Here is a 17999-nt window from a genome sequence, read left to right as displayed (position 1 = left end):
TGCTAGATTTTGGGAGTGGGGAACAGAGATCTTCCTTCAAGCAAGCATTTACTTTCCTTCTAAATCACTTTTCAAACCCAATTCACCTAATCCGAGTGCCACCTGAACCTCCTCACTAGTACAGAAAAGATTGTGTTTGAGCTCTGGGATGGTGGGCAAGCTATTGATTTCCCAGCTGTTGAGAAGACAGACTGAATACAATTCAGCAGATGCAAACAGAGTCTGGCTGAGAGATTGTTTTCCTCCAGAAAGTAACCTTGTGAGATGCTGAGGTTATTGACTTTGGAGTGGTGAAGGAGGTGTCTGATAATCAGCTCACTCTCTATCTCCCTTAGATTTATAGCTCAGGGCCTCCCTGTCACTCCTGAAAATATAATCATGCTGGCAATAAACCCTGAGGGAAGAATGAGACAGCAAGTGTTTTTTCTCAGAGGTAACGCAGTGACCTCTGAGTTACATACTTAAGTGAACCATGATCTTATAGCAAGCTCAGAGCTGGGCTACTGATTGCCCTGTCTTGGTTAAGATGCCATAGCTGTCCCAGCACGTGCAGGGTTGGTAGTGTGTCCCACAGCCTCAGCGCACAGGGGCCCAGGACACAGTGCTCTGCTCTGGCTCTGAAACTGCTGCCTCAAGGCACTGGGCGGGTTTTGAGATGTGTAGTTTGAGAGCAGGGAGAGATCTGTCTTGCTTTGTTTCTCCAGATGGGAAAACTGCATCAGAGGGACTGGTGGTTTTTTTGGTTTGGTTTTTTGGGGTTGTTTTTGGTTGTGGGGGGTGGTTTTTTTGGTTTTGGGTTTTTTTGACAGAAACATTTCCTGTCTTCTTTGCAAAAATGTATTTTATGACCATTTTGCCGTGCAGATTTCTCCCTCTCTGGACATTGCACAGAGTAATGCAACACCTTCAATCTGTGGAGCAGATACCTCTTGGTTTCTTTATCTCAGAACATGCCTTTGTCTCTCTTCAACCTGTTCTGTCTCTTCAGCAAAAACTCACCTTTTTACAAGCTGTCAAACATAACACTAACAGCTGAGCATTCCTTTGGAAGGAAAAAAAACCAACCCACACATATTTACTTAAAAATCACTTAGTATTTATGACTTCTTGATTTTTTATTAGCCTTTTAACCATGTCTCTCACTTTAACAGTAATCCAGAGGGAAGGGGCTCTCCCCTGTGCCTGTAGTAGACATATCCAGAGAACGGGAAAAGAGTTGTTTAATCGCTTCTAGTATTTCTGATATTTAAGGCCATTTTTGAACAAGTAAAAGATCCTGCTTTGGTGTGCCCTCTGCTTAAAACAGTATTGTTTCCAAAAGCCATGGTCTGTCTGCTGATAAGCAGATTCAAACAAACAGCACAAAAGGCTGCAAATGCACTGCTTCTACAATCTCATTCCACAGAGGAGGCAAGAGGGACCTTCCTTTAATGAGGAAAAACATAATCAGGAGATGAAAGTTTGGCCCTTTTACACAAAGATGGCCCAAGCATCCAACTCTCCTTCACTTTCTTTCCTAAACTCAGTTGAGTAACCCCAGTCTGCCCACAGTCTGGCAGGCAAAAGGAGGATAAGTGCAACTCAGCTAAGTGGTGTCCATCTCAACTGGTGCAAGTGGTTACTTTGGCCAAAAGCTTGACAGACTGAGAGGAATTTCAAAGAGGCCCAGGGCAGACATGAGAATGGGTAACAGCTCGGGAAATGTTAAACGACATAAGATTTGAACAACACATTCACTGATTTGCTTCTCAATTTGTTCTAGTGACTCAGGATGGAAATCTGGACATCACTGTGGATAATACAGTGAAAACCTCTGGTCAAAGGGCAGCGACAGTAAAGGAAGCTAATTAAATATTGGATAGCAATGGAAAGGGGAGGCAGGCGTGGGAGGAAGATTTACATAAGCTTTGTCATCGTGTAGATCAGCAGGAAGCCCCTGCCAGAAATAAGATCTCAAAAAGAAAAGAGCAAAATATAATGGCTCAGGGAAATGCACCATGAATTGTCCATGATCTACACAACACTGATGTTTGAAAAGACTACTGGCTGCTTTGGGGCATATGGGATAATCAGAGGGTAAGATGAATAACACAGATGTGTAAAATAAGATGGGTGTAAGAGAAGATAGATTAAGAACTTCTTGGCCCTCATGACTTGTATGAGTAATATATAAACAAGACAAGAGGAAATGGAAAAGAGATCTTACGAATTTTCTGCGCAAGGGAGAGTTAACTTGTGGAACACTGTCATCAGATGCCATTAAAAGCAGGGTCTTGATGGAATTAAAAGAAAAAATATAGATGGATAGAAAGAGTTATACTCTCAAATGAAAATAATAATATTTTTAAATTATCACATTTGGAAGTAAAACAAACCTTCATCTCTAAGTCTAAGTAACTGAATGATTAGGAAGAAATATGATTAATCTAGAAATGTTATTTTTGGCATTTTTTGCATCTTCCCCAGAAGTAGCCACTAGTAGTCATAATTTGAGACTGAATACACCTTGGATTGAGCTAGTATGACCATTACCATATTTTTAAATCTCTCCTGGAGGCAGCTTTCTTTCCTGGACAGCTTTTAGTCCAGCTTGCTAGCAGCAAGTCTTGAACAGGATTTACAGAATAGAACTACTGAATACGGCACTAAAATATTAAGTAGGACAAATCAAATAAAGTTCTACTCTTTTCTTCATGTTATTATGGCATCTATGTGAATTAGGATGTCTCATTTTAGTGGCACAAAAATATTAAGTCTCCAGATTTTTGAAGCTGGGACTGGGAAACTTTTGAATATATTAAACCCACTGCCTAAACAATAATATGGAATGTGTAAACCATTACCTCTCCACCCTATTCAAAATGATAATCACGAATATTTGTCTGGGTCTTCACATGTGGCAGAGTCAGTTTGACTTTCTCTTCCAATTCAAGTAATCACTACAGGAAATCTTTGTGTACCAATTTTGGGACTTGAATTTTGTTTTAGTGGAACGAGATAATGCAAGCATGAAATGTAAAATTTCTTTAAAACTACAAAGAGAAAAGTACCACCCTTATTTTTTTTCTTTAACATTTAGTAAGAATAATTTTAGTTTACCACATATGGGCGGCTTGCACACTATCAGATAGTGCATGTATATCCAGTCTTCTAAGTACTCTGGACAAATACAGTGATTCAACAAATTTTTAAAAAATCTCAAATTAAATAAACCTGAGAGCAACCACTGATACTCATCAACTGTCCTTACAGACCTGCAACAATATTTCTTTGCCCTTCCAAACACTCATCTCTTCTAGGCAAGAGGAAAAAAGAGCAGGGGGCTTCGTACCCTGAAAGAAAATACCATCAATAAATTCAAGTTATTTGAAGCTTAAAAGGAAAATAAGCAGCAAATTTCCAGGATTCTAGTGCAGTAATTTCTCCCTCAGTAGAGACTGAGCTTCAATACCAAATACTCTGCTGACTGAAATTTCTTAACCACACTCCACCACCTTGAATCAAATACTTTCAATGTGGGATTGCTGAAGCAGGTTACAAACCTGAAAGCAGCCATGCTTGTAATCACTGGGACACAGTGGACTGCTTTATAGAGAAATATTATTAACTTTGTACAGAAAAAGTAAAGCAAAATATCCTGCCCAAGCTTATAGGAAGTCTGCCTAGTTCAGGAAGAGAAAGCTCTTCCTAATTCCCAGTGTGGAAGACTACCGTTCCACACAGTATTTAATCCAGCCAGCCTACCTTACACAGCACCACACTTTTGTTACATTTCCTCCATTTCAGTTGTCATTATGGCCGAAGGACAAAAAAGGGTGTAGACTGCCCCAAAGCACTTTTCCTTCAGCTCTTTTTTCAGAACAGGATGCCATTTAGACTCATGCATACCATTAACATAAATAACCTTAGAACTACTTAAATCACAAACAGAGTTTTCAAGTGTTTGTAAACAAAAATGTGTGCCAGGTATACATTTTAATTTATCTTTTCCTCCTGTTTTTTTGCTTACAAACGTTGGTAAATTAGAATATTGTGAAAGCTACATAAAGGGATAGCTTTGAATTTGCTCATTCCTCCCTTCACACCTCAGCACCCTGGAAGACGTTCTCTGTGTACCCTGACATGCAAATGCAGGTTGGTTGCCTTGGATTATTCTGCTATTGATTATTGAAATATTTTTTCTGCTGGGCAGCACTCCTCCCTGTAATTTTGAGGATGGAAAGCCTTTTAGTCAGTTGATTTTAAAAATGTGTTTCACTTGCTTGAGACTCCTTTTTTGATGTTGAAAAAAGCCAAGAAACAAAGTCATCCCATTTGCTTAAACCATCATGGACACTTGATGGACACTTAACTTGATATTCCTTTAATTCTAGCCTTTTGTCCGGTACAACTGATTTCGTTTAATTGCACATATTTAAATTAAAATGTCCTGTGATGAAAATGTGACAACATCTAAATAAATTCTTGCCTCTTTTTAAATTTAAAAAAACCAACAATAATGTTCCTTCCTCTCACTTTCTGTACTTTCTGCCCTTTTTTTTTTTTTGTTTTCCAAGCATCCAAAGGTAAAAGAGTTTGATAAAAATGTAGGGGGGGGGGTGGGAAGGGAAGGAGAGGTAAGATAACATTATTCCAGGTCCTTGCTTTGCTTTGTAAGGACAGATTTAATCTTTGGGCAGCATCAGAAGATAGGCCTGGATGCCTGGATGACTGCCTGATCATCTCTTCACTCTCTCCTATCTGGATTACGCTTGACTCTTTTCAGGGATGATATCTCACTATTCTTACTTGGTAAATTAGGCTATTGTTTCCCTGTATTTCACTTACTGTAAAATGTTTTCTTTCTTAACTTCAGGCCATTGTTCCTGAGTGGTGAGCATGCTGTCAGTGGAGACAGGGTGAGAGAATGGAGCTATGTAACTGGGGACAGATTCTGCCATATTTTGCCAGTTAGCAGTGGCTTCTTCTCAAGTGCTCTTGACTTCATGGCGGTTTGTAGCAGAAAAAAACATGGATAAAAGGGATCAAATTCTGCCTTGCAATTGAAAAATTAGGAAAGATAATGAATATTATGGAATATGAAATAGTCTCAAATGGCAACTTAATTTTCAAGTTAGCAAATACTCAGAATAACATGCCATGAACTGGGTGGTTTTTGAGAGAGCATTTGTTCACAGTCTGATTTATTACTGCTTCTTGTTGTCTTATGATAAATACTAAAAAAAAGAAAGAAGAAACACCAACACAAATGTCACAGTGGTCTTTGTTGCATTTAACAGTGAATCTCAAAGCAAACGGTTGTAGTGCAGAACCAGAAACCTCATGACAGAATACTAAAATGTGTGGTGCTGGGACTTTGTTGTCACTGGAATGTATATTCTGTGTGGTAATCTTTTATCTAGTTGTGCACTGAAAATAAAAACCCCAAACCCCACTGTAATTATATTTCTCTTGTTCATGCTGAGTAAAACATGTCAGACATTTGGGGAGAGCAGGCTGAGGTGCAGAGGAACCAAGCATGAGCATGTGCTAGTGTTTCACAGCGTGTGCAGCCTGATTGTTGGCACCAGCATCAGCTAAGCCTCAAGAAAACCAAGGGATTGCTGCTGTGCTCGTGACAGGGGCTTGGGTGAAGGTGGTTACAGGCCAGCTCATTAAAAATTATGAACATGTGTTGTGCCATGTTTGATGACTGTTGAGAGAAGGCCAGAGTGAAAGAGCTTACATAAAAGCCAGGACATAATGCCAGTTGACTCACTCAGCACAAGGCTGTCTCTGCACAGGGCACGTGTAGCCATAATTAGTGCAGTAAGTGCGACTGTGTCTTTCGGGAAGTGTTGGGAGCTGCAAGTTCCGTTAAGTGGTTAATGACCCCCCACCCACAAGCATAGGTGATGGGCATTTCACAGGAGGCACATGGAGAGGTCCTCTGGAGGAGACTACTGCTCTTTTCTGGCTCTCTCCCCTCAATGGCATCAACATTAAGACCAGGGATATTCATGGAAAATCACATACTTCCTACAGGAGGGCCATGTCCATAACAGCAGGGTGCCTACAGTAGAAGAGGGCAGCAAGATAGAAGTTGTAACTCCCTTTTCCTTCTTAATGGCTCTTTCAAAATGAAGCCGGGATGCAACAGTATCTGACATAGTTATATGGAGCATGCCTCCCATCCTGGAAATGTTTATTCTGAGCTCAAAAATAATGCTGCTGGACTAGATCCATCCCTGGTGTTCACTGTGGGACACTGGGCTTGCTGTTAGTGGGGTATTAAGAAGTCTGTGCCCATAGGTGTGGGTGCAGAGTGTTTTAGTGGGAAGCATGGAAAGGTCCTACAGAGGCACCTCCATGTCACCATGACAGACGATGAATATTGCTCAACGACACCCTCCCTGTGCAAGGCATGACTCTGTCTCTCCAGTGGGATTTTCACCACCTCCTTTAGATAGACTGACATAAGGGATCAAGCAGGTTGCAGGGGTGGGCAGGACGCATATGGGATCAGTCCCACCAGAAAACAGAGCAAGCGTCCTTGTCTGTGGCTCTCAAATGCCCCGCTCCTACCAGTCCCCCTGCCACACCCCTCTGCTGCCGCGCTGCATGCAATTCTCCAGCCCGGAGCTCCCACGGACCCGGCTGTATTTTTATTATTCTCTTTTTTTTTCCTGCTTAAAACGCGAAAGGAAGGTTGACACGAGCAGAGCCGCTCCCAACAACACCCCACTGCAGCGGGCCCCAGGGCGGCCCCGCATCCTGACAAGGGATGCGGAGGGGGCTGAGCTCTGCCCCTCGTCCCCCTCGGGAGCCGGGAAAAGGCGCGGGGCAGCGGGTGAGCCCCTCGCTGCGAGAGCTCCTGTCAGGCGCCGCGGCCCCGGGAACCCCTTGGCGGGGCCAAAGTGAAAGTGAAGCGACTCCCGAAACCCTTCTGGGGGTGGTGGCAGGAGCCATGTGACAGCCGGGAAGCAGCCCGGCCGCACGGGGGACGAGCGACGGGAGGCGGGGGTGTGTGCGTGGATGATTTCTGGGGGCTGCGGTGCCCCGCGCCGCCTCCCCTCATCCCGCGCCGCCGGCATCTCCCTCCGCGGCCGCACTCGCGCCTGTCCCTGGAGGCCGGGCCGGGTAGGGCCGGGCCGGGCAAGGCAGGGCAGGGCGGGCGGCTCCCCCTCCTCCCCTCCCCTCCGCCGCGTCCCCCTCAGGCAGGGCAGGGCAGGGCAGGAGCGCGCCCCGCAGCGCTGCTCCCGGGAGGAGGGACTCGCCTCCCCGGCATGATCACGGCGGTTTATTCGGGTGGTCGTCTCTCCACCTCTTTTTTTTCCTTTTAACTAATTTTTTTTTTCAATTTCCCTGCTCGCCGCGGCTGTCAGCGCTCTCACCGCTGCTCTTACCACCGCACCTCCCGGGGCTGCCGGCGCGGCCCTGCCCCGCTGCCCCTTTGTGCCCGGCGCGATGATGCGAGGGGCCGGCGGCCGGCGGGCGCGGGCGGCCCGGGGGCAGCGGCAGGTAAGGGTAAGCGGGGTGGCGGCGAGGGCCCGCGGGGCACGGCCGGGGCAGGAGGTGCCGGTGAGGAGGGCGCGGAGCCGCCCGCCCCCGGAGCAGCCCGCTGCTCGCCCGCGCCTGGGCGCTCGGCTGGGTCTGTGCCTTCCTTTGTTTTATTTAGGCTGTCTGTAAAAAGTTGTTATCACCGCCACTCAAAAGGACACCCCCTCCCTTCCCCCCATCCCTAGTCGAGACCTCTGGGGTATCAGATCCTGCCCGCATTGGCCCTTGGTTTGAGTCTCCCTGTTCCTGCCGAGTATTAAACCTGTCTCCAGCTGCGTATCGTCCTTCTCTCCAGCCTACTTTCCCCGCTGCCCTCCTGAGTCCCCCACTCCAACCCTTCTGCCTATTTTGATTTTATTTCCTCCCTCCGCCTCTCCTTGGTTTCTGAGGGACTCCCCTCCAACCTGTCTGTAGGTATGTTTGTGTAACCAGACACTGAGAGTAGCTGTCTGCCGAGGAATTAACTCGGCAACCCCCAAAGCTTAGTTTGCATTCAATAGAGGTGTTTGTTTTTCAGGTTTAAATCTCCAGACGGGTTGAAGAAGTCGCCCAAAAGGAACCACTTGGCAAATTTTGTTTCCTCCCTTGAAATCCCACTGGACGTGGAGCAGGTGGGGGATCGGGAGGGGAGATTTTGGGGGGTGGAAGGGGGTGGTGGGATAGAGAGTGATCAGGGGCTGAGTGGTGTGGGAAGGAGGGGGAAAGCGCTTTAAAGTTGGGAGAGTGGAGCTGCACTTTCCCCCTTCCCCTCCTCAGCGGAGGATAGCTCAAGGCTCTTGCTCTCGTTCGTTAAAAATAAATACTACAGAAGTTGGCAAATTTTGTAGTTTTAGAGAAGTGGATTCTCTCCAGGATTAACGTAAAAAATGTTGATGTCTGAGGAACTGCTCTTGCTCAACCCGTAAATAAAGTGGAGATGTTGACAGTTTGTCTAGCCTCTGCTAAATGAGAACAAAAAATATTTCATTTCTTGAAGGGCATCAATAATCGGGAGGGAAAGGAAGGAGCTTAACTATTAACCTTTATCTGGGCTCGTAAATGAGTTAAAACGCGTGTTTCTGAAGCTTCTTTTATGCATTTGCTTTCCTGTTCCCCCCCCCCCACCCCCACCTTCTTTCCTTCAGTGGAGATGGTGAAAGGTAAATGAAAATAATGATGCTTGCATTAATTGGACAAGCAGGCGATTTTATGGCTCACCAGTAAAAAATAAATGCCACGGGAAAGTTGCTGTTTGCAGTGCAAGCGGTGGGAAAGTGGTCTGGAGGGCGTGGGGCGGGGGGGCGGGGGGCGGCAGAGAAGTGTGGCTAGCTGCTGGTTGTGCTCTTACTTTAGGGGGTTTGGATTTGTGTTTCCAGATCTTCATCTGAAGACGGCGAAGGACAGTTTGTGGAAGGTAAGAGAGCCTCTTCCCCAGCACTTACATCCTGCCCACGTGTACTGTGAGTACCTGGGTTCTTGCTCAGGCCCGCAGAGCCAGCACACTCGTGCTGGGAAGTGGTAAATAGGAGACTGTCGAGTTGTTGCTGGACACGGTGTGCATATTGGGAAGCACAGGATTTTTTAGCAAAGAGATCGGCTGCTTTTACACATTGAGATGCTTGTTAAGCTAATGAATTCCTCCCTTCCAAAAACGGGATAGTCTTTCTTTTCTTAATCAGGACATAGCTTAGGAAAACAGAAGATGAAGAGTACAATGAAAAAGTTTCTGTTCTCTACAGTGGAATAAATATGCCTAAATTAACATGTAGGTTATTTCCAACAAAGATGTTATATTTATTTTGGTATAAATTGGGGGGGAAAGTTATCCTCGTATCTTCTTAATTGCATCTTTTCCAAATGTCATGTGGTTATTCTGTGGCATGGTTCTTGCCAGAAGTGAAATAAAGTTACTCTTAGTAGATTTGCAGATAAACTATGACCAGTCACCAGAGGTTTTCTCCTTCCTACAGGCTTAATGAAGTGAAAGCAGGAGATCCTGTGGAGGAGGCAAGGGTGGGAGAGATATGGGATCATAAAATTTGGCAGAGCAAGTGATTGAGTGGGGTGTCTCTGTTAGTTTGTCAGCGTCACAGTTACAAGTAAAATATGCTTGTAAAATGCAAATTCAAGTAATTTTAAGAGAAAATTGAAAAAAATGCTTTTCCTTTTTTTCTTAGTAGGAATAGAGTCTTTCACTTGTTTGTCATTGTTTTGTCGTTCTCCCGTCTAGGAATCAAAAATACAAAGACTGAGTAATACTGCTTATTCTCATGAATTACTGTAGAAATCTGTACAGCACACTCAATTTGGAGAGGGAGTTCCTTGTCTCCCCCCTTAGATGAGTCCTTGCCAGCAACAAGTGTGTTGATACACGGATCTGAAGGACTTGGGCACAATGCCAGCTCAAGCAATTTAAATGACATGGTTAATAGTGTCTCTACTGTCCTTATCACACAGTAGTTGTCTTTAATAAACTCAGTGACTTCCAAGTGATAATCACAGATGACAAATTAAGTGGAGTCCCTAGCTCTCATGTTCAGATGAACTCTCTTTTGCGCAGATTGGTAAATATGCTAGTTCCAGATGGAGTACAAGAATTTGTAAAATATACCTCTCTCCTCTAAATATGTGATTTCTTTCAGATAAATAAGAGCCAAATAGATTATCTGAAAAGTATTTCTAAACTTGAAGTGTTCTCGTGGATGCTATTGCTAGCAGTGTAATTTTTAAAAAGTTTTTCTGTAATAATAAATGTATGTGGGACACTGCATCCTTCAAATGAATCTTTATAAAACACTTCAAAAGAGGAAACAATTTTACATAAATTAGGTAAGCCAGTATAAGAAATATAACAAAACACTCTGTAACTCTTGTAAAGCATTTAGGATGGAAGTGAAAAAGATCATTCCATCAATTTCAATGTGAAATCAGTAACCTTTAAAGAGCAGCAAATACAATTTCAGAAATACACACACTGGTAAACAGCTGTTTCACAATGGGAATTTGAAAGTTCTTTGAGTACCTCTGGTAATCATACCAACTTTCCCCCTTGTCAAATTAAAAGATTACAGCATAACATGTAACTACAGAAGAAGAGGCAGAGTAATACAATTGACAGTTTAACTGCAAATTGCATGTATGATTGCTTAGCTTACGACTTTTTTTTTTTTTTTTTTTGAAAGGTTTGATCCTAAAAATATCATTGCTGGATCTCATCTTCTTGATTTTCAAACCTTCTAGATCTTGCCAAAAGCTGTAGAAATTCTCGTGTTCTCAGCAGCTGTTAAGAGTTTGCTAAAGCACCTAATAATAACGTGTTTTAAATCTTGTGACTGTGATGGAAATACAGTGCTGTGTGTTTAACTGATAAGTTTGGAAATGCTCTTCTTAATGGTCAAGATTGTGTTTTTGAAAATGAATACATGAATGAGAATTGTCATCACGAATTTTGTTTCTTGTGGCTTTGTTTGCAAAATTCATTCCTTTGAGACTAGTGAAAGCTAACAAGATACTACCTATGTCCTAAAAGTAACAATAGATAAATAATAGTGCTTTCCTGAAAGCCTGAAGAATTCTAACAGGTTTTTTTTTTTTTAACCTCGTGTCTCCAATCATATCACAGTCACATCAAAAGTTATTAAAATGTTAGCTTTTGTCGAAGTGAATGACCCAACCTGAGGTAGTAATGAAATGTTACCTGTGGCCCGGAGAATGGGGCAAAGAAGGGAATGTGCCTTTATGTATAAATTCACTGTATAACAAATACATTAATTTTGGTCACTCTTTGGCACTATGGATCTGTCCTTTTCATTAAAACTAAATACTTACTGGTGTCAAGTAATATTTGGAAAGATACTGTGCCTTCACATCATCAAGTATTCCTAGAAATGCTTTTAATTGAGTTGATAGGTCACTCCTCCTTTTTGGATGCTCTGAAATTACAATAGTGGCTTTCCAATACTCAGGATGTGAAGTTAAAAGTGATCTTCATTGTTAAGCTAATGCTTAACTTTCTTTTTCTTCCCTGCAGCCCTCCTCAAACCTGATAGCTTTTTCAGTTCCACAGTTGGCCCCATGTTCCACTTTTCTTTTTACTTTGAAGGCTGGGCAGAAATCTTGTCAGGATCTGCAGTTGTTCTACTCTGTGTAGGGCTGGGTGTCCATGCTTGAAATCATATGGGTGTTAACTTTCCCAGAATTGTTACCACCATTCCCAATTCCACTTTTTTATTAAACTCTATGCTAAGGATTTCTTCGTTTACACTGTATCACAGTAGAAACCACATGCTAAACATTGTGTACTTGAAAAATTACAAGCCTCAAAGGGTTGGGTTTTTGTGGGTGGGGTTTTTGGGTTGGTTTTTTGGGTTTTTTTTTTGGTTGGTTGGTTTGGGTTTGTTTGGGGGGGTTTTTGTGAAAACTAGGCACATTAAATGCACAGAAGAAGTGTTCAGGTTCAGAAAGCTTTATGAATGTAGTGCATCTGAAACATTTCTCTATAAAATATCTTTGTCTTTTATCCTCTCATGTTTGCCATGTTCTTCACTTGAGACTTGAAATTACCAGCATGCGTAATAAGCACAGTCTTACTACTGTGAGGAATGCCACTGAAGTAATTGGAAGAATTTTTGGTAAAGCAGTGCCCTGTGTTTGCAGAATGGACTAGCCCTTGTCTTTTAAGCTCTTCAGGGAAGGGAATTGTCTTCAAAGTACTTTCTGTAAAGTGCCTGGCATGTCTTTATGTGCCAAAAAATTATAAATAATAACAAACAGTAGTTGACAATTTATGCAGACTTCTTTTTTTTAATTATTATTATGATTTTGGAATTTGCCTATAGGGTGCTTTCTGGCAAAAAGAAAAATGCCAGAGTGCCTTCCAGCTGGGGCAAGATGTGCTGTGATGGCAAGAGAAGCTTTTAATCAGAATAGAACACACATTTAATCGATAGTATCTTCTGTGAAGCCGTCGGGCCAAAACATCAACTGGCGTAAATCAGTGAATCTCCACTGAAGTCTGCAGAGGCACGACTGACTTACGCCAGATGATGTGAGTGTCCTTTTTGGCTTTAACAGTCTTCCTTTAATCTTCCTGCTGCTTAAACTTTTACTATGATCTGCCCACATTCCAGAAGCATGGAAGGATGATGGGATAATGTTTCCTTACTTTCCTCTCCCTTTCAAGCCTTTGGAGGCTTTTCTTTTGCGTGATGGTGTATGCTTCATTAGTTATATAGGCTCTAGTGTCCTCTTCAAGCCAGTGAAGGTAGCTGCCTTCTTCAAAATCACACCTGTCACTACATTCCAAAAAACTCCAGTCCTGTCTAGCTTGCCAGATGCAAATGTACTGCTAATAGCATCCTGATCATGGTGTATTTGTAATTAAGGGTTTCTAATACTGTCATTAGTAACCCTCTTATTAACAGTTTGTGTCATGTGACGAAGTTTTAAAACACTGGCCCCCATGTCTATTTCCCAGGATAATTTTGTTTTGTCTGCTAAGGCTCGTAATATGTTTAGTTACTAAACTTCATCATCCATATGAAATGATTGAAAATGCTGAGTTTGTACGTCTTATGTGGTGGGATGACTCCAATGATACTTGGACAGTAAAGAGGAGAAATAAATGTTTTTTCTTTTTCTTACAAGCCTCTAATAAATATTTTTGAAATCAGTGGTAGTAAACTAATTCTTGTTAGACATGGAAAATCTGTTTGATTAGAGAGTCACTAATTTTCGAATGTTCAAGCTATAGCTTGTTCCTGTTGAAGTATAATGCCATTTTCAGAATTTCAGCATAAATATTTTTAACAAAACTTGCTTTGTTAAGTAATGTGAAAAAGTAATCAAGTTTCTTAGATGCCTGCCTAAAACTGAAGGTTTTGAAGAAAGATTTGGGATACTTGTGAGTGTGTGTGAGATTTGAAACAGCAGACAAACCATAAATCCTAAAACACAGGGACACAGGCGTGTTCTGAGGAGAATGGTATTAAGTACCTAATAATATATTTTTTTCTCAAACTTCTCACCCCATGTCCAGTCTTTCCTGATCTTTATAAACTAATAATATCTTCACTGAAAAAGAAAGTAATAAGATGAAAATGTTGTGCCCAGATGCTATGCTGCAGAAGGTCACACAGAAATGTCTGCAGTGCCTGATAGAGAGTGGATTCTGAAGTGGAAATGAGCATACTCCATTTCCTTTGAACTGACTGGAAAGTTACTTTCCTCTTTCTACTTGCCAGTTCTTCCAAAGCTATAAAGGACCATAGTAACCAAACCTTTCACCAACATTTTATGAAAGCAGGAAATATATGTAATTACAACATTTCAAGTGACTCAATAAAGATACATAGAAAACCAATAATGTATGCAATAATTTTAATTTTTACAGACACTCAGATGTCTATTCCCTTTTTGTTTGTAGTTAGGAAAAACTTTGGACGGAGATGGGGCTGGAAAAGGGCAAGAGTTGATGCCAAATAGTAACGTGGCTTGATTTTATTTTCTATTGGTGATGCTGTCTATGAGGAAAGTGAAAATATTCCAATGCAAATCTAAACTGGACTGAAAGGCTGTAAGAGTGAGCCATTTTCAAAAATGTGTCTCTTCAATATACTTCCATCTTGTATAAGAAGACATGTTTTCACTTCTAGTTTTGTATCTATTTTATTGTCAGAAACACTTTACTGTTCTGAAATTAGTCCTAGTGGGACATCAGCTCCAGCAGAGTTACGACAGTTCATAGCAGCTGAGTATCTGATAGAATTCTAACTTAAGAACCTGGTCCTGCTAATGTAACATTGTTAGATTTCACAAGTAGCATGTTACAGTAAGGAAAATTAACTTCTAGATACTTATCCTAGAATTCCTTAAAAATATAAATTTATAACATGCTTTCGTATGGAAGTCCTGTTATTTCACAGCTTTTAGTGGTTTTCCTAAACTTCTGTATGGTACTTACAAACTGCAGCTAGTGATGAAGAATCAAGTGCTGTAAATTTGTGTCATAGATTGTTATGTCTAAAGGTGTTTTTAGGGTTACAAATACTTCACTGGCATTTAATCTATAGCTAAAATAAAATAATTTCTCAGTTCAGATTTCTGTTACATATTTTCAAGGGGGTGTTTTTCCCCACCTTTTTAATAAAATTGCAGGAGTATATAAAAGACAAGAGGCGGTTGTTGTGAAGTGATTTAGAGAAAATAAAAACAGAAAATAATTTTCTAAGTGAAAATCAGTAGAAATCAGTTAGAAATGATTGGTTTTTTATAAGCTTTGTTCCTAAAGAGCAAAACACCCCCAAAAGTTGGGGGGTTTTCCTTCAGAAGTTTTATAAATATTTTTAAACAGTGGAAGAATTCATGTGTTGTGTATTGCTTTTATCTTGTAGTGAGGATTTTTTTTAAGGCTGGATCTCTGAGGATTTTATATGCCAACCTAAATGATTCTATAATCCTGTATTAACTACAGACCCCTCCCGGCCACTCACAAAAACTCTGCGTGGTGCCGACTCGTGTAAGGTTTTTGTTTATAAGTAATTTGAGTAATATAATGGACATGCTACATTGGATAGCAGAACACCGAAAAGTTTGTGCATCGGGAGTTTAATCCTTCCAGCCTTGCTCTGCAGTTGGTTTTGGACAAGTTAAGTGTCCAGTTGTATGAATCTGCAGCGGGAGGGGAACACATGGGATGGTTCAGACAGAAAGTTGTTTGTGTGGGAGTGTTTGCAAGATCAGAGCCTTGTACTGTAAGTTGGCTCTCATGATTTCAAAATGAAAGCGTTTTAACTTATAAGCTTAAAAATAGTTTGATTTAAATACACATTGACAGACTCCTGAAGTTTCCTAAATGCTTTTCTGCTGTGACTTTGTATGCTGAGTTATCTATATGAGAATGAAATAAATCTATCACAGAGAAATTTTTTTAAAAATGAAATAAGTCTGATCAAAGCAACCGTTAGAAATTACACTATTTGATAAGATCATCTGCTGAAAATAAAGGGGGAAATGAGATCTGACAGAGGTAAAACCAGGTAAATAGCTTTCAGCTCTGCTTTTGTTATTCAAGAAGAAAGAGAAACAATAGGTGCTGTTTAGAGTCAGGAGCTGCCCTTCTAACCTCTGCTGCTCTTAAAATGCCTGAAGGTTATTGCATGGTTCATGGTGGCTTTTATGTTTGCAGCTCAACTTTTAATTTTCTAACAGAAGGAGATGTGGTACCAGCCTGCTGATAAACACTGTAGGGAACAATCAGAGAAAAGAATGGAAAAATTCCCTCACACTTTTTTCCTCTGTTCCAGTTGCTGAAGTATACTGTCATATTTTTAACAGAAGAAGAGCACTTCCTCCTGTATTAAGCTGCCAAAGCTGGAGACTGATTTTTAAGAAGTAGGAACATTATGAGGGTGGGATAGGCTTTTGCATGCAATAACCCCAGCCCAAACAGATGATTTTATGCATGCTGTTATGGGAAGTGATCTGAACATCCACAGGGGCTGAATATATTTCAATAAGATTTCTAATTCTTGCTGCACTGGTAAAACAGAATCCAGTTTGCCTTAAATCTAGCCTTCTCAGTGTCAAAACTCCAGCTGCCTGGCCCAGAAGTGTTCCCACTGAGTGAGAGAAGCACCCTTTCTGTGCGAGCTGCCCAGTGTAAGTAATACAGAGGAAGTTCAGCCAGCACTCTGGCCCTGTCCTTACATGTGCTGCTTGAATTTGTTGGCGTGATCACTGCTGGTGTTTGGAATACCGTGCTTGCTGTGATGCTTTGTACTCGGATACCAGTGCGATGAGAGGAGAGAAGGGGTCAACTTCTGAAGGTATTGTTTTCAAGCACAGCTGAAAGTAATGGAATGTAACAGTTTTAGGAATGTACACCTGTGAGTATATAATAAGAGAGTATCTGTTTGTGTATTTTCACTGCTGACACTCAGATCAAAGGTCCCCTAGGTGGTGGTGGTGTAAGAAAAAGGGAAAGGGGCCACATGTCTCAGCAACTCTGACCTGTCATCCTGTTTGTTGTTTGCAAGTTTTCACTAGAAAATCAGTCATGAGCCTGTTTCGATGAGGTGACTTACTTTCAGTTACTACATATGAATACGCAGTTCAAAAAAGTGGCAGTGATTAGAAGAAAAAATACTGTCAGCAAGCACTGCCACTTAAATACCAAAACTAATGTCCAGTCTTGCACTGAACCACACTGGCATATTGTCACAAGCACTTAAAAAAAAAAATTGCGTTTTGGGGCAGAGACCTCTGGATGACTGATGCCAAAAAAGCTGACAAGTAAGCTGAGAAACATCCTCAAGCCTTTACAAACACATGCCAGCTAAAACAGAAAGCCAAGCAGGCATCTGTCTCTTGCCCTTCTGCTTGCTTAAAGTTAAAGGAAATCTATCCCAAATGGAGTAGGATCCTCCACGCCCTGGAAGATGTTTAATTAATCATCAATTTCATCCTTCTCATTAAATGGCTTTGCTTTTCTCACATGGGCAAATTAAAAAGATGATTACACCTGAGAGAAACAATAACACCTGTTAAATCGTCCTCTGTTGCTGAGCATGGTTAAAAAATAAAATTAGATTTAATTTCAGATATACAGAATAAGTAGTTATGCTTGGTTTCTTTTTATGCGGGTTATGTGGATGTGTGCTGGTACATTTCTGTGTCATAATAATGTATGCTATTACTCCTGGCAGTAGCTCTCATCTTCTTTAACTGAACTTGCTGAAATCAGAAATACTGGCTTTTAAAAAAAATTTATTAAGATAGAGAGTCTTTTGCCATCAATTTTTCACTTGCTTCTGTGACATATCCAACTTAGATGTATAACAAAGGTGTTTTACATGAGAGTCTTGATGTTACTTATCATATTGCTTCAGTGCTGGCACTTTGTTAGCAATGGGGAATTTCAGAAGAATTTTCCATTGACTCAAGGAAGCCAGCAGCCACACTGTTAGAAGTTTGCACGAAAATCTGAATGTAGATATGGCATGAAGGAAAGTGCTTATGATTTTGGGAGCGTGTTTGGTAACAAGTAGTAAGCCAGGGGTGTTCGGTAACTGTGGTCATCACGAGTTTAGTTTGTTGTCTGTCCTCAATGTGCGTAAGACCTCTTGCAATCTTTTTTTAACATGTTGTGGAAAGTTACTAGCACTTTGATGATACACATTTTTCTCTTTCCTGGTGGGCTATGCAGCTCCAGTTTGCTCTGGATGAATTCCTGGGGCACATGGTTTTCTTTCTGGACTCAGGCCTGGGAAATCTATCTGTACCTTACTAGGTGATGAAGAGGGTTGTTTGGACAGTTTCATTTAAGATATTATTTCTGAGACAGAGATTGAGATTGAGTCCTTATTTTGCTTTACCCAGATTTATTCCACAGAAAATCACAAGCTGGGTATAATTTGCAAATGTTTGCTTTAGTTGCAAAGTTTTCACAGTGTGTTCTCCCAGTCGAAGGGTGGGGAAAATAT

At 41.4% G+C, this 17999-nt stretch overlaps 1 long non-coding RNA gene across 2 annotated transcripts; it reads left to right on the top strand.

Annotated features, from left to right (window-relative positions):
• Positions 1 to 7055: 7055 nt before the first annotated feature.
• LOC138107325 (uncharacterized) lies at positions 7056 to 11314 on the top strand. 2 transcript variants are annotated; one of them, XR_011149411.1, is made up of 5 exons: positions 7056 to 7119; positions 7365 to 7500; positions 8057 to 8150; positions 8895 to 8932; positions 10701 to 11314. It is a non-coding gene; the product is annotated as an uncharacterized lncRNA (long non-coding RNA). The 2 variants fall into 2 exon arrangements; XR_011149410.1 differs by lacking the exon at positions 7056 to 7119 and having other exon boundaries at positions 7214 to 7500.
• The last annotated feature ends 6685 nt before the right edge of the window (positions 11315 to 17999 follow it).

Source organism: Aphelocoma coerulescens, chromosome 3 (assembly GCF_041296385.1).
Source record: "Aphelocoma coerulescens isolate FSJ_1873_10779 chromosome 3, UR_Acoe_1.0, whole genome shotgun sequence".
NCBI lineage: Eukaryota > Metazoa > Chordata > Aves > Passeriformes > Corvidae > Aphelocoma > Aphelocoma coerulescens.
The sequence above is the reverse complement of the archived record's forward strand: the minus strand, read 5'-3'. Positions and strand labels throughout refer to the sequence as shown.